Genomic DNA, 6,930 nt, shown 5'->3' with positions numbered 1-6,930 from the left:
GCTGAACTCACTATGTAGACCAGGCTGGCCTCGAACTCACAGAGATCCGCCTGCCTCTGCCTCCCAAGTGATGGGACTACAGGCGTGCACCACCACGCCCCATAATTGTATTTTTAACTTGGAATTATGCAGATCAGCCTTCATAGCTGTACAGTCTTTAGTAAATCTGCTTCTCTTCTTGGCCTCATCTGCAAAATGCACATCTCCTCATACAACATTTAAAAAAATCTTTTTTTGATCTGTTTGAGACAATTTAGCCCCAGCTGGCCTGGAACTTGCTATGTAGACCAGGCTGGCCTTGATCTCACAGAGATCTGCCTGCCTCTACCTCCCAATGGCATTTTTAATCTTATTTATTTATTTATTTATTTATTTTGTGTGTGTGTGTGTGTGTGTGTGTATGTTATGTGTGTGTGTAACTTCTGGGAGTTGGTTCTCTCCTACCATGTGGAACAGGGGATCAAACTCAGGCCATCAAGTTTGGTGACAAGTGCCTTTATCTGCTGAGCCATCTCACTAGTCCCTCATTTGTAAGCAGCAAGTGAAATAAAGATGTCAAGTAGTTAGGACAGTGGTTAAGAGCAGACTCTTAGAAACCTGGGTTCAAATCTTGGCTTTCTCACTTCCTAGTCACATGACCACTGCCAAGTCTGCCATGTCTTTTAGTCACAGGTCCTTCCCTGGAAAGGGAGGAGAGGTGCAAAGATTCAGCAGACTGTGGGTCCCATGCCTGGCACATTTCAAGGTATTCCAAAGCAACAGCTCTGAGAAACGGTGTCTCCAGGAAATAACTCAATCCCTTACTTCAGTCAGATCAGACATTGCTCCAAACAGTGTTACTCTCACCATATCAGCTTATATCAAGTTCACCCAAGCTTGAAGCTGTCTGCATCGGACTTCTAGACATTTCATTAGTTCTGCAAGCTCCTGGGAACCAGTGAGGTCTTTTCATGGAAGCTGAGATCAGTTGGCAAAATAACACCAGCCAGGGCTAAAGGTGTAGCTCAGTGGTAGAGTGCTTGTCTAGCATACATAAGGCTCTAGGTTCAATCCCCAGCACACACATGTGCATGTGTATGCATCCACACACACAGAGAGACACAGACAGAAAGAGACACCAGCCGTTCTTACCCAAGATTTAACTTCCATGGGATTCTGTTTACCCTGAAAAATGGAAATAACAATTTCCATTTCCTAGAGTTGCTGCAAGGATTAAATAGAAAATACCTGGTCTGGGACCAGGGAGGTGGCTCAGCAGGTAAAGGCACTTGCTACCAAGTCTGATCACCTCAGTTCTATCCATGTAACTCACCTGGTAGAAAGAAATAACATACTTATCCTCTGACCTCCACAAGCATGCTGTAGTAGGTGTATGCATGCATACACACACACACACATACACACACACACACACATATACACACACATTAAAAAATAAATAAATTTTCAAAATAAGCTCTTTAAAAAAGTCCTGTGTACCCCCCCAACACACACACAATGACAGGAGTGCTGGGCATGTAGTAGGTGCTCAATAAATGAGTTACTTCCTTTTCTGGCTCCCCTGTTGCTTCATATTTGTGCCCTGGGTTGGCTATAGTGGTACACCCTCTTAGGATTCCCTTCTTTGAGTGTTCTTATTACCATTTCTCCACTGAGAGGCAAATTAAGGGCTCAAATTCCAAACCAGATTGCCTGGTGCTATAGCACCATGCTGGCCAAATTTATTGGTTGAAGAACAGAACTCTTTATCAGGGACCGAGTCCCAGGGATAGAACCAAAATTAGCCAGTTTGCCTTTTTGCTGGGGACCTTACCTTGACCCAGGAATGTGTATGACATTGAAATGACTCAGCCAGCCCCGGAAATTTCCAGATTCAGAGACACCAAGGATGACTCGGTGTCTTCCCCAGACTCTAGGTTCTACCTGCCTGTGAGTCACCTCCCTATCTGGCTTCCTGAAGAGCCTGGGCAGGGGCAGGGCAAGAGGCACCTCCTCTGAGCTTCCCCAGCTGAGGCACGCCTCTCTTCTACCAGGAATCAAGTTGGCTTCTTCCTAGCCTGGGAATCTGAGACCTGTTATTGCCCTCAAGACCAGTCCAGAGCCCCACCCAGGGGAGAAAAGTGGGGTGCAGACACAGGGCCTGGAGCCCCATAGACCTGGCTTTGTGCTTTCCTAGATGCCTGGTCTTTGGATTCCCAAATTCCCTGTGTATGTATGTTTATATATGTGCATGTGTACATGTGCACATGTGTGTTTTCATATGTTTGTACTTATGTACATATATATGTGCATATGTGTGTATGTATACATGTGTATATGTGTGTGTATGTGTGTGCGTGTGTGTGAGAGAGTATAGACCAGAGGCCATCCCCAGATGTTGTTCCTCAGATGCTACCCACCTTGTTTTTTGTTTTCTGTTTTTTGGGGGGGTTTTGTCTTTTTGAGACAGGATTTCCCTGTAGCCCCAGCTGGCCCAGAACTCCTTATGTAGACCAGGCTGGCCTTGAACTCACAGAGATCCACCTGCCTCTGCCTCCCAAGTGCTGGGATTAAAGGCTCACCTTGTATTTTGAGACAGCATCTCTCACTGTCCTGAAACTTACTGTACAGCTAGGCTAACTGCCAGTACCTGCAAGATGGAGGTAGGAGGATCAGGAATTTAAGCTCCAGCCTGAGCTGCATAGTGAGTTAGAGGCTAGCTTGGGTTACATAAGACCCTGTCTCAAGAAATAAAATAAGGCCAGTATGGTCTACATAGCAAGTTCCAAGACAGTTGGGGCTACAGGGAGACCCTGGTCTCAAAAAGACCAAAAAAATAAATTTTAAAAAAGGCAGGAAAAAAAAAAAACAAAAAACACCACCCAAATAAAATAAAATAACAAAAAATAAAACCTTCCTGTGGGGTATGGTTACCATCTTTTCCTGTTCGATACCATTCACAAATAACCAGATCATCCCAGGAGCGGGCAAGGCTTTTTAAACAATAGTTAATGGAGAAGAGGAGCTCACACTCTGGAGGGACCATTTCTTTTAACAGGCTGAGGGCTGAGTATTTACCAGGGATGGGATATGGGGGAGTGTCACACAGCCATCAGAGCCTTTCAGGAGATTTCCAGGAATCTGGGTGTCACCCTGTTTCTTCTCTAATTTGGATATGGTCCAGATGTGTCATGGCAGCTTGTAGGCAGACTACTTATCATTATAATGAGATTGTAATGATCTAGACCAGTCATCTGGAGCCCAGCCTCAGTGGCTGGGGACATGTGATAACTTGGTGGTGGGCAGCGAGGAGCATGTATTCCCAGCCTTTCATTTTATTACAAGCCAGCAGCAGCAGACCAGCAGGACATAGGTTGTCCGTATTTTCAAGGTTTTAGCTGGTGACAGTTTTAAAAGCTGAATGAGGTAATTTGCTCTGCATCTGGGAGCTTCCTTCCCTAGTGTCCTCAGAACTGCTTGCTAATGAGCAACAAATCCGCCAGGCACCACACCAACCACACCTTTTGGGAGAGGCCACCAGGTAGGTAGTCAGAGGCGTGGGAGAAGGACTCTGGTCCTAGCAGTGCCACCCACCACCTTAAGGGACTCTTCCCAACTCATGATCCTTAACTATAACCCGGGGTACCCTGCCTGTCCCGAAGCAGTGTTGTTAAAAGGGGTGGAAGACTTAAGGGACTCTTCCCAACTCATGATCCTTAACTATAACCCGGGGTACCCTGTCCCGAAGCAGTGTTGTTAAAAGGGGTGGAAGATAAACTGTTTGCAAAACCACTTGGTAATTGGTAAACTGAAAAAGGCTGAGGATACACACACACACACACACACACACACACACACACACACACACGCGCAAACACAAACACGAACACATACACATACCCCCAGGAGTTTCTCCCCTCCTCATTATTCCCTGCTCCACCCACAAAGCAAACCCATGTCCCCAGAATCTATTCAGCTGTGCTCCTGGGCTCTGTTCCTGTTCTTGCTCCTCCTGGGCCCCAGCCTCCACCTTCTGGAGCACCCTGTTTAGAAAAAGAGGGGTAAATGACCTCCTCTTCAACAGGCCAGAGGAGAAGAGGTCTCTGGTTCTGGTAAAAGAATAAAAGGAATCCCAGCAGCTCACCAGACCAGCACCAATCAGGAGGGAAAGTGCACATTTAGTTATCACTACCCAGGACTGTGAATCCCTTGCCCAAACTTTCACTAATCAGTGGGGTTACCCAAGGTGACTAGGGTGAGGGCTGAGCTGGGGGTGTGGCTCACTCTCCACCCTCAACCAAGTACATACTATCTCATCATCATCTTCAGTTCATATACCTTTTTTGAGGGAGGGGGTGGAGAGGGCAGGGTCTCCTGTAGCCCAGGATGGCCTTGAACTTGCTAGTAAAGCTGGCCTTGAACTCCCAATCCTATTGCCTCTACCTCCAAGTGCTGGGATCACCTGTGTGCTCCACTATACCAAGCTCAGTGCATGTTCTGAGCACATACTATACTGGGGGTAAGGAGAAAACAGAGAAAAATAGATCCCTCATCCTTAAGGCATTTACGATAAGATCTACTGTGGAATGCTAGTGTTTGCATACCGTTTTACCGTTGGCAAAGCTCTTCCCACCCACCCTCTTACTCCGTCCTTCCATTACAAGGTCAGGATTTTACTCCACAAAGGAGGAAAGTGAGGCTACTCAATGGCCCAAGGTCCAGTTTCTAAGCAAGACTGAAGTCCTGCACCAGTCACCTCCTTCTTTCCCTGGCTGGTACTGAAAGGGAGGAAGGGGCCCTTCTTTGTAGTCAATCCCTCACCCCCAATATACTGGAGGGCACTGAACACTTGGAGCACAGCCAGACATGGGGTCAGGTTTACAGGAGAGCTGTGGAGGTGTGGGAGAGACCTGCTGACTTCTTCGTTTTTCATTTGTGAACAAGTACCTGGCCAGCTCTGGTTTGACAGCCTCACATCTAGACCTCTTGCCAGTGAGGAACAGCTGCTGCCACACTGGACTCTGTCCCCAGCACCTGAGACTTGATGTTGAAACTGTTTCTGGACCTAGCTCTTTGTATCAATAACACAGTTCCCTTCTTTACCTTCTGGGGATGCAGCAGTGAGTGAGTTCCCAAGTGCCCAGCCCTGTTCCAGACCCTGCTCCCCCACCCCCCAGCAATCCTGGAGAGATGACACTGACAATTTGTGAACCTGCACAGGCAGTACATAGAACTTAGCCAAGATCACACAGTTAGGAAAGCAAATGGCATTCCGCTCCCGGAGATCTAAGTAACCGCCTCTTATCACCAGAGTCACCTCCCAGTGAGCTGTCCGTGACACCGCCTTAGCCTCAGAAAAGAGATGCTGAGTTCCCTGAGAACAGAATGTTTGGTCACAAGAAATTCTTTTTAAGCCAGGCCTGGTGACTACTCAGGAGGTTGCCAGAGGAGACTGGAAAGTCTAAGGCATGCCTGGTCTGCAGAATTTCAAGGTCAGCCTGGGCAACTTACTAAGACTCTGACACAAAATAGAAAGTAGGGGCCGGTGAGATGACTTGGCAAATAAAGATGCTTGTTGCGAAGGCTGAGGACCTGAGTTCGTTCCCTGGAACATGCATGCTGGGAGGAGAGAACCGACTCCCACTAACTGTCCTTTGACCTCCACACGTGTGCTGTGGTGTGCACACACATGCGCACAAACACACACACACATGCTAAATAAATACATAATAGATTAAATTAAAAGTAGAAAGAGCAGTGAGGATATAGTTCAGTGGTAGAATACTTGCCAATGTGCATAATCCTGGGTTTGGCCCCCAGCACAGAAAGAATAAATTGTTTCTGAATTTGAAACTTGGTTTGAGGAAGATAACAGAGCAGGACCTTAAAATACCCACCCACTCATCTGTTTTAGTGCAGCTGGGGGCCATCACCCCAATTGGCTTCTTGAGGACATCTGTGTATCCCTCTTGCCCAGCCAGAACTGGGACCACCCTTACCTGGAGCAGGGGCAGCAGCTCGGCGGTAGGCTCTGTGTGTCCCTCCAGGTCCAAACCCCAGCCTGGCCTCTGTGCTGTTGCCTGGAAATTGCAGAAGTGAGGAAACAGAGCATATCACTGCCAAGTCATCCCTGGGAGGAAATGCAATGAGGCCAGGGCCCCTCTAACAGACGCCATGGGAACCTCCAAGCTGAGCCAGAATCTGGGTACTGCAGATACTTCTCAAAGAGCAAGGAACAGAGTGGGTTTGAGCAGTGGTCCCTGGACCAGGGTATGAGGAGAGGAGAGAGAAGAGAGACCAAGGTAACCCAATGAGCACAGGGAGAACATACTGTGGGAGAGTCAGGAAAGGAGAAAGTGGAGGAAGAGATGGACGGAGAAAGCAGGACAGATGTAAACAGGAGCACATGAGAGGAACAAGGGGCTAAAGGGACAGAGACTCAGGGACTGACAAGAGAAAAAGACCAGTTACAGACAGTGAGGCTGTACCTGTATATAAGGGCACATCTGTGTCCCTGTACCTCTGTAGGCAGAAAGTCAGAGAGGGAGAGGCTGTTAGATGGAAAAGGAGGAGAAGAGAGGAGCTGGGAAGGGCAGCTGTGGTCATTAAGACTGGGCAGGGCATCCCTGGTGACCAAGAAGCACTGTGCTCTGAGTCAGGACTCAAAGCCTCAGGGCTGGAGGAAACTTCTTAAGACCCTGAACCTGAATTTGACTGAAAGTGAATTCACGGAAGTAAGGGTGAACAGATGGATTTGTATGTTTGTATGTGAAAGGAGCTGGGTGAGGACTTCCATGCACACAAGTAAGTCAGGAATAAGCCGGAGCACCTCACTTCGGCTTCTCTCCACTTTTCACTCATTCGTTCAACCAACCAAGCAGCAGCCTGGGCACCAGATCCTATGCTGGACACCATCTAAGGTAACAAACCCCACAGATTCAGCCGATCCAA

At 47.8% G+C, this 6,930-nt stretch overlaps 1 protein-coding gene across 1 annotated transcript in view; it reads right to left on the bottom strand.

Annotated features, from left to right (window-relative positions):
• Positions 1 to 6,061, bottom strand: part of Ptafr (platelet activating factor receptor) — a 27,519-nt gene extending 21,458 nt beyond the window's left edge. The window contains exon 1 of the mRNA XM_008847964.3: positions 5,979 to 6,061. The gene's annotated coding sequence lies outside the window, so the exon portion shown is untranslated. The remainder of the gene's footprint in view (positions 1 to 5,978) is intronic.
• Between the last annotated feature and the right edge of the window lie 869 nt (positions 6,062 to 6,930).

The sequence above is a fragment of the Nannospalax galili genome, unplaced genomic scaffold (genome assembly GCF_000622305.1).
Source record: "Nannospalax galili isolate Female #2095 unplaced genomic scaffold, S.galili_v1.0 scaffold23, whole genome shotgun sequence".
Lineage (NCBI taxonomy): Eukaryota > Metazoa > Chordata > Mammalia > Rodentia > Spalacidae > Nannospalax > Nannospalax galili.
This window is presented reverse-complemented; position numbering and strand designations above follow the sequence as displayed.